Below are 10,565 nucleotides of genomic sequence, written 5' to 3'. Positions count from 1 at the left end.
GAAGGCGTAAAAGCCCAGGGCGCCACCACTCGTACCGCTTCGCGCACGTACTGAGTGGCTGACTAGCGGGCCCTGCTAGTCAGGTCAGAAGGAGGGGAGAGGGAAACAGAGGGAGGCGGAGCTTTGCCGGAGCGCACACCGGCGGCGAGGGCTCTTGGGGCCAAACGAGAGGGGGGATCAAAGGAGAAGAAGACGACGCACCTGCCCGTACCCATAGCGTGGCTAGAGGTGGTCGGACGGTGTCGAAAACGACCTCTCCAGTGGAGGCAGAGGGCAGCTGTCGCCGGAGACGAAGACGACGACGGCTAGGGGCGGCTCCAGGGGCTCCAACAGGGCGGAACGGCTTGACCGAAGAGTGGCGGAGGCCCTGACAGGGTCGCCCTGGACTAGGAGGGGTTGGAGCTGCGGGGACGATCCGAAGGAGATCGCCACCGAGCTCGGGCTCGGGGACGGCAGCCCGCGGCCTGCTCGGCCGGGCTGCGGCTTCTACTAGCTTGTGGAGGGTGTGGGAGTAGCTGCGAGTGCTCAAGGAGGCTCGGGGTGGCGACATTTATAGGCGAGCGGCGAGAGGGGTTCGGGCTCCGCCAGAGGACACCTGTCCACGGCGCCCGGCGACGAACGACACCACTGAGAGAGGGGGAAGAGGACGGATATCACGAGGGAACTATTGGCGGGCGCGGACGAGCACAGGGGCGAGGGGGAAGACGACGAGTACAGTGCGCCATGCACTGTGTCATTGGCCGGTCCGTGCCCGTGCCTGCTGCGGCGAGCTCCGGCGTCAGCGAGCACCAGGGGGAGTTAAGGGAGTGGAGACGGGGATGGTGGCGAGGTTTGGCATGCTCGGGCAGGCTGGACAGCGAGCACGCGCTCAACAGAGCGCTAGGCGGCACACAAAGCGCGTGTTTTGCATGCCAGCACGCCCGGACGAACGCGGTCACCGCGTGAACTATGACATCAGGCCACCCTAAGCACTAACTAGTCCTTGGTAGTTTGGAGTGTTACCACGGTTGGGCTTGGTTCCAGGTGCAGTAGAAATGGATTTGTACTGCAAGCAAGTTTCTGGACAATAACTTTGGAGGTTTACTATGGTCAAACCACTGGGAGTTAGGGGCTGAGCTTTGGAGGCTAGCTAACACTTACTAAGGTAAAGAGACACAAGAAAAACCAGCTACAATGGAGCTAGTAAAATGGTAGTTGCTGTAGAAACTACCATTTCTGTCCAGAAATGAAATTATTTTCTGTAGCCAAAATATTCCAAAGAGTGATGAAATATTTTTGCTCAGAAAGGTGCCCTAGGTTTCAAAGAATAATTGGGATTTTTCTCAGGATTTTAGGGGCAAGAAAAATTAGGGTTGCTTTGGAGCACAAAGGGCTAGCTAGGGTTTTGGGGGGCAAAATGAATATTTTTCATTTAAGAAAAATATTCCAAGCAATATTTTGAGATGATCCAGAGGTGAAGTGATGGTTTGAGAAGGAGAAGAAGCATTTTGGTGGAAGTCAAGGGGTACCCAAGAGGTTAAGTCCAAATGAAATGATTCAAAAACTCCAAACTCAAAACCAACTCAACTGAAAACCAGACAAAGAAAAAGAGGGCAAAAACCAGGCTGTCACATTAAATTTACCATTCAAAAACATTTTCAAAATTTTCGTTCCTGGACATTTTTTTAAAGTCACGAATCACAAATATTTTTAATAAATATTTTTAATATATCGTTAGCGAACATTTTCTGAAAGTCGCGGATCACAATTTTTTTTAAACGTTCGCGAACATTTTTTTGAAGTTGTGAACAAATAGTTTTCAAATTTATCGTTCACAAATATTTTTTAAAGTCACGAATCACATATATTTTTAAAGTCGTGAACAAATTTATCGCACTTGACCGTTAGAGGGAGAAAACCTGGCAGCTGGGCGGTTCAGATGACCTGTGTGATCTATCTGCACCTGTAATGCAAGTTCTATGACATGTTTTTCCAGTTTGCAAGTATCAGTGCACCCGCAACGCAAGTTCTCGCACCGCCGGTGCCATTTACTCCGAGAACTACAAACAGACCGCCAATATAGAGGAGAGAGCATCCACGGCGAGGCAATGACAGAGGTGTGGATTTGAGGATAGAGGAGAGAGGTAGCCACAAATACTGAATCAGAATCGTCCAGAAAATTGACGCACAGCCCCGGGGAACGAAGAAACAAATCCTTAGTTAACATAACATCAATGCAGGACTCACTCGGCCAGTGGAGCCTTGGAGACGAAGCGAGCCGAGGAACCGGAGAGGAATCCAGCGTCGGTCGTTGACGCGCGGACGTAACCGAGGGGACGGGATCCGGCGGCGCAAATCCTTCGGAAAAATCAACACAGGCACTCACTCGGGCAGTGGAGCGTTGGAGACTAAGGGAGTCCGAGGAACCGGAGGGTTCCGACGGGCAGTCGTTCACGCGCAGACGGGGCGGACGGGATCCGACGGCGGGTCCGGATTTGTTCTGGAACGGGGGCGCCGAAGACTTAGCTAGCTACATCGGGCAAGGAAACGGGTAGACGATGAAACGAGAGAGAGAGAGAGAAATATGGGGGCGATGGGAACAGAGGATCCCTCAAAAACTCAACCTTCAAAATCAGTTTGAGGGCTGAGAAAATGTCGTTTGAAGGCCGAAAATCCCCGGCGCAGATCAGTGCCCTCAAGCCAACCCTCAAAACATTTGAGGGTTGGTTTAAGGGCACTAATCTGCGCCCCGGCCTTCAAACCCTCAAAACTGGACATAAACATAAATCACTTCAAATTTACAAATCATCATCATCACAAACATGAAACAAACTTGCAAATCATCATCATCACATAGTAAATCCCATGGACATCATAGCAAAATATACAACGTACAAATGATCATCATCACGTAGTCATTAGAGACATCATTTGCAAAACATAAAACTGTTGGGGAACGTAGTAATTTCAAAAAATTTCCTACGCACACGCAAGATCATGGTGATGTATAGCAACGAGAGGGGAGAGTGTTGTCCATGTACCCTTGTAGACCGTAAGCGGAAGTGTTATGACAACGCGGTTGATGTAGTCGTACGTCTTCACGATCCGACCGATCCAAACACCGAACGTACGGCACCTCCGAGTTCAGCACACGTTCAGCTCGATGACGATCCCCGGACTCCGATCCAGCAGGGTGTCGGGGATGAGTTCCGTCAGCACGACGACGTGGTGACGATGATGATGTTCTACCGGCGCAGGGCTTCGCCTAAGCACCGCAACGATATGACCGAGGTGGAATATGATGGAGGGGGGCACCGCACACGGCTAAGGAACGATCACGATGATCAACTTGTGTGTCTTGGGGTGCCCCCTGCCCCCGTATATAAAGGAGGGAGGGGGAGGTGCGGCCGGCCCCCTAGGGCTGCGCCTGGAGGAGTCCTACTCCCACCGGGAGTAGGACTCCCTCCTCTTGCCTTGTTGGAGAAGGAAAGGGGGGAGGGGAAAGAGGAAAGGGGGGCGCCGCCCCCCCTTCCTTGTCCTACTCGGACTAAGGGGGAGGGGGCGCGCGGCCTGCCCTGGCCGGCCCTCCTCTTCTCCCGCATGGCGCATGTAGGCCCATTAACCCCCCCCCCCCGGGGGGGGGGGGTCCGGTAACCCCCCGGTACTCCGGTAAAATCCCGATTTCACCCGGAATGTTTCGGATATCCAAATATAGGCTTCCAATATATCAATCTTTATGTCTCGAACATTTCGAGACTACTCGTCATGTCCGTTATCATATCCGGGACTCCGAACAACCTTCGGTACATCAAAACTTATAAACTCATAATAAAACTGTCATCGCAACGTTAAGCGTGCGAACCCTACGGGTTCGAAAACTATGTAGACATGACTTAGAACTATTCCCGGTCAATAACCAATAGCAGAACCTGGATGCTCATATTGGCTCCTACATATTCTACGATGATCTTTATCGGTCAAACCGCACAACAACATACATTGTTCCCTTTATCATCGGTATGTTACTTGCCCGAGATTCGATCGTCGGTATCCAATACCTAGTTCAATCTCGTTGCCGGCAAGTCTCTTTACTCATTACGTAATGCATCATTCCATAACCAACTCATTTGCCACATTTCTTGCAAGGCTTATAGTGATGTGCATTACCGAGAGGGCCTAGAGATACCTCTCCGACAATCGGAGTGACAAATCCTAATCTCGAAATACGCCAACTCAACATGTACCTTCGGAGACACCTGTAGAACTCCTTTATAATCACCCAGTTACGTTGTGACGTTTGGTAGCACACAAAGTGTTCCTCCGGTAAACGGGAGTTGCATAATCTCATAGTTGTAGGAACTTTGTATAAGTCATGAAGAAAGCAATAGCAACATACTAAATGATCAAGTGCTAGGCTAACGGAATGGGTCAAGTCAATCACATCATTCTCCTAATGATGTGATCCCGTAATCAAATGACAACACATGTCTATGGTTAGGAAACATAACCATCTTTGATTAATGAGCTAGTCAAGTAGAGGCACAATAGTGACATTATGTTTGTCTATGTATTCACACATGTATCATGTTTCTGGGTAATACAATTCTAGCATGAATAATAAACATTTATCATGATATGAGGAAATAAACAATAACTTTATTATTGCCTCTAGGGCATATTTCCTTCAGTCTCCCACTTGCACTAGAGTCAATAATCTAGATTACACAGTAATGATTCTAACACCCATGGAGTCTTGGTGCTGATCTTGTTTTGCTCGTGGAAGAGGCTTAGTCAATGGGTCTGCAACATTCAGATCCGTATGTATCTTGCAAATCTCTATGTCTCCCACCTGGACTTGGTCCCGGATGGAATTGAAGCGTCTCTTGATGTGCTTGGTCCTCTTGTGAAATCTGGATTCCTTTGCCAAGGCAATTGCACCAGTATTGTCACAGAAGATCTTCATTGGTCCCGATGCACTAGGTATGACACCTAGATCAGAAATGAACTCCTTCATCCAGACTCCTTCATTTGCTGCTTCCGAAGCAGCTATGTACTCCGCTTCGCATGTAGATCCCGCCACGGCGCTTTGTTTAGAACCGCACCAACTTACAGCTCCACCGTTTAATAAAAAACACGTATCCAGTTTGCGATTTAGAATCGTCCGGATCAGTGTCAAAGCTTGGATCGACGTAACCATTTACGACTAGCTCTTTGTCACCTCCATAAACGAGAAACATATCCTTAGGCCTTTTCAGGTATTTTAGGATGTTTTTGACCGCTGTCCAATGATCCACTCCTGGATTACTTTGGTACCTTCCTGCCAAGCTTATTGCTAAGCATACGTCAGGTCTGGTACACAGCATTGCATACATGATAGAGCCTATCGCTGAAGCATAGGGAACATCTTTCATTTTCTCTCTATCTTCTGCTGTGGTCGGGCATTGAGTCTGACTCAACTTCACACCTTGTAATACAGGCAAGAACCCTTTCTTTGCCTGATCAATTTTGAACTTTTTCAAAACTTTATCAAGGTATGTGCTTTGTGAAAGTCCAATTAAGCGTCTTGATCTATCTCTGTAGATCTTGATGCCCAATATGTAAGCAGCTTCACCGAGGTCTTTCATTGAAAAACTTTTATTCAAGTATCCCTTTATGCTATCTAGAAATTCTATATCATTTCCAATTAACAATATGTCATCTACATATAATATCAGAAATGCTACAGAGCTCCCACTCACTTTCTTGTAAATACAGGCTTCTCCAAAAGTCTGTATAAAACCATATGCTTTGATCACACTATCAAAGCATTTATTCCAACTCCGAGATGCTTGCATCAGTCCATAAATGGATCGCTGGAGCTTGCACACTTTTTTAGCACCTTTTGGATCGACAAAACCTTCCAGTTGCATCATATACAACTCTTCTTCCAGAAATCCATTCAGGAATGCAGTTTTGACATCCATTTGCCAAATTTCATAATCATAAACTGCGGCAATTGCTAACATGATTCGGACAGACTTAAGCATCGCTACGGGTGAGAAAGTCTCATCGTAGTCAACCCCTTGAACTTGTCGAAAACCTTTTGCAACAAGTCGAGCTTTGTAGACAGTTACATTACCATCAGCATCAGTCTTCTTCTTGAAGATCCATTTATTCTCAATGGCTTGCCGATCATCGGGCAAGTCAACCAAAGTCCATACTTTGTTCTCATACATGGATCCCATCTCAGATTTCATGGCTTCAAGCAATTTTGCGGAATCTGGGCTCATCATCGCTTCCTCATAGTTCATAGGTTCGTCATGGTCAACTAACATGACTTCCAGAATAGGATTACCATACCACTCTGGTGCGGATCTTACTCTGGTAGACCTACGAGGTTCAGTAGAAACTTGATCTGAAGTTTCATGATCAATATCATTAGCTTCCTCACTAATTGGTGTAGTTGTCACAGGAACCGGTTCTTGTGATGAACTACTTTCCAATAAGGGAGCAGGTACAGTTACCTCATCAAGTTTTGCTTTCCTCCCACTCACTTCTTTCGAGAGAAACTCCTTCTCTAGAAAGGATCCGAATTTAGCACCGAAAATCTTGCCCTCAGATCTGTGATAGAAGGTGTACCCAATAGTCTCTTTTGGGTATCCTATGAAGACACATTTCTCCGACTTGGGTTCGAGCTTATCTGGTTGAAGTTTCTTCACATAAGCATCGCAGCCCCAAACTTTAAGAAACGACAACTTTGGTTTCTTGCCAAACCATAGTTCATAATGCGTCGTCTCAACAGATTTTGATGGTGCCCTATTTAACGTGAATGCAGCCATCTCTAAAGGATAACCCTAAAACGATAGCGGTAAATCAGTAAGAGACATCATAGATCGCACCATATCTAGTAAAGTACGATTACGACGTTCGGACACACCATTTCATTGTGGTGTTCCGGGTGGCATGAGTTGCGAAACTATTCCGCATTGTTTCAAATGTAAACCAAACTCGTAACTCAAATATTCTCCTCACGATCAGATCGTAGAAATTTTATTTTCTTGTTACTTTGATTTTCCATTTCACTCTGAAATTCTTTGAACTTTTCAAATGTTTCAGACTTGTGTTTCATCAAGTAGATATACCCATATCTGCTCAAATCATCTGTGAAGGTGAGAAAATAACGATACCCGCCGCAAGCCTCAATATTCATTGGACCACATACATCAGTATGTATGATTTCCAATAAATCAGTTGCTCGCTCCATAGTTCCGGAGAACGGCGTTTTAGTCATCTTGCCCATGAGGCACGGTTCGCAAGTACCAAGTGATTCATAATCAAGTGATTCCAAAAGTCCATCAGTATGGAGTTTCTTCATGCGCTTTACACCGATATGACCTAAACGGCAGTGCCACAAATAAGTTGTACTATCATTATCAACTCTGTGTCTTTTGGCTTCAACATTATGAATATGTGTATCACTACTATTGAGATTCAATAAAAATAGACCACTCTTCAAGGGTGCATGACCATAAAAGATATTACTCATATAAATAGAACAACCATTATTCTCTGATTTAAATGAATAATCGTCTCACATCAAACAAGATTCAGATATAATGTTCATGCTCAACGCTGGCACCAAATAACAATTATTTAGGTCTAAAACTAATCCCGATGGTAGATGCAGAGGTAGCGTGCCGACCGCGATCACATCGACTTTGGAACCATTTCCTACGCGCATCGTCACCTCGTCCTTAGCCAATCTTTGCTTAATCCGTAGTCCCTGTTTCGAGTTGCAAATATTAGCAACAGAACCAGTATCAAATACCCAGGTACTACTGTGAGCATTAGTAAGGTACACATCAATAACATGTATATCACATATACCTTTGTTCACTTTGCCATCCTTCTTATCCGCCAAATACTTGGGGCAGTTCCGCTTCCAGTGTCCAGTCTGCTTGCAGTAGAAGCACTCAGTCTCAGGCTTAGGTCCAGACTTGGGTTTCTTCTCTTGAGCAGCAACTTGTTTGTTGTTCTTCTTGAAGTTCCCCTTCTTCTTCCCTTCGCCCTTTTTCTTGAAACTGGTGGTCTTATTGACCATCAACACTTGATGCTCCTTCTTGATTTCTACCTCCGCAGCCTTTAGCATTGCGAAGAGCTCGGGAATAGTCTTGTCCATCCCTTGCATATTATAGTTCATCACGAAGCTCTTGTAGCTTGGTGGCAGTGATTGAAGAATTCTGTCAATGACACTATCATTAGGAAGATTAACTCCCAGTTGAATCAAGTGATTATTATACCCAGACATTTTGAGTATGTGTTCACTGACAAAACTATTCTCCTCCATCTTACAGCTATAGAACTTATTGGAGACTTCATATCTCTCAATCCGGGCATTTGCTTGAAATATTAACTTCAACTCCTGGAACATCTCATATGCTCCATGACGTTCAAACGTCGTTGAAGACCCGGTTCTAAGCCGTAAAGCATGGCACACTGAACTATCGAGTAGTCATCAGCTTTGCTCTACCAGACGTTCTTAACGTCGTTAGTTGCATCTGCAGCAGGCCTGGCACCCAGCGGTGCTTCCAGGACGTAATTGTTCTGTGCAGCAATGAGGATAATCCTCAGGTTACGGACCCAATCCGTGTAATTGCTACCATCATCTTTCAACTTTGCTTTCTCAAGGAACGCATTAAAATTCAACGGAACAACAGCACGAGCCATCTATCTACAACAAACATAGACATGCAAAATACTATCAGGTACTAAGTTCATGATAAATTTAAGTTCAATTAATCATATTACTTAAGAACTCCCACTTAGACAGGCATCTCTCTAGTCATCTAAGTGATCACGTGATCCAAATCAACTAAACCATGTCCGATCATCACGTGAGATGGAGTAGTTTCAATGGTGAACATCTCTATGTTGATCATATCTACTATATGATTCACGTTCGGCCTTTCGGTCTCCGTGTTCCGAGGCCATATCTGTATATGCTAGGCTCGTCAAGTTTAACCTGAGTATTCCGCGTGTGCAACTATTTTGCACTCGTTGTATTTGAACGTAGAGCCTATCACACCCGATCATCACGTGGTGTCTCAGCACGAAGAACTTTCGCAACGGTGCATACTCAGGGAGAACACTTCTTGATAATTTAGTGAGAGATCATCTTAAAATGCGTCAATCAAAGCAAGATAAGATGCATAAAGGATAAACATCACATGCAATCAATATAAGTGATATGATATGGCCATCATCATCTTGTGCTTGTGATCTCCATCTCCGAAGCACCGTCATGATCACCATCGTCACCGGCGCGACACCTTAATCTCCATTGTAGCATCGTTGTCGTTACGCCATCTATTGCTTCTATGACTATCGCTACCGCTTAGTGATAAAGTAAAGCAATTACAGGGCGTTTGCATTTCATATAATAAAGCGACAACCATATGGCTCCTGCCAGTTGCCGATAACTTCGGTTACAAAACATGATCATCTCATACAATAATATATAGCATCACGTCTTGACCATATCACATCACAACATGCCCTGCAAAAACAAGTTAGACGTCCTCTACTTTGTTGTTGCAAATTTTACGTGGCTGCTACGGGCTGAGCAAGAACCGTTCTTACCTACGCATCAAAACCACAACGATAGTTCGTCAAGTTAGTGATGTTTTAACCTTCACAAGGACCGGGCGTAGCCACACTCGATTCAGCTAAAGTGAGAGAGACATACACCCGCCAGTCACCTTTAAGCACGAGTGCTCGTAACGGTGAAACCAGTCTCGCGTAAGCGTACGCGTAATGTTGGTCCGGGCCGCTTCATCTCACAATACCGCTGAACCAAAATATGACATGCTGGTAAGCAGTATGACTTGTATCGCCCACAACTCACTTGTGTTCTACTCGTGCATATGACATCTACGCATAAAACCTGGCTCGGATGCCACTGTTGGGGAACGTAGTAATTTCAAAAAAATTCCTACGCACACGCAAGATCATGGTGATGCATAGCAACAAGAGGGGATAGTGTTGTCCACGTGCCCTTGTAGACCGTAAGCGGAAGCGTTATGGCAACGCGGTTGATGTAGTCGTACGTCTTCACGATCCGACCGATCCAAGCACTGAACGTACGGCACCTTCGAGTTCCGCACACGTTCAGCCCGATGACGATCCCCAGACTCCGATCCAGCAGGATCCGTGGTTTACCTAGACGCGAGACTGTAGGGATAGTTAGAAGTGACTTTTATTTATCTTCCTTTTATCTCCCTCGTTTCACGAGATAAGGACGCTAATTACTATGAAGAATAACAATATCAAATATATGGAGTATTAATCAACAACGGCCACCAAACTAATGACCGACATATCCATCGCTGGTGGGGAGGTTTCATGGGGTTAGTTTAAACGTGGGACTAGCTCATCGTAAGAATAACAACCAAGACTTTTAGATGTTGGTCGTTATTGACTTAATTTCTAGTAGTGTTAGCACGACGGCGTGGTGACGATGATGATGTTCTACCGACGCAGGGATTCGTCTAAGCACCGCAACGATATGACCGAGGTGGAATATGGTGGAGGGGGCACCGCACACGGCT

This window comes from Triticum dicoccoides, chromosome 5B (genome assembly GCF_002162155.2).
Source record: "Triticum dicoccoides isolate Atlit2015 ecotype Zavitan chromosome 5B, WEW_v2.0, whole genome shotgun sequence".
Taxonomy (NCBI): Eukaryota; Viridiplantae; Streptophyta; class Magnoliopsida; order Poales; family Poaceae; genus Triticum; species Triticum dicoccoides.
This window is presented reverse-complemented; position numbering follows the sequence as displayed.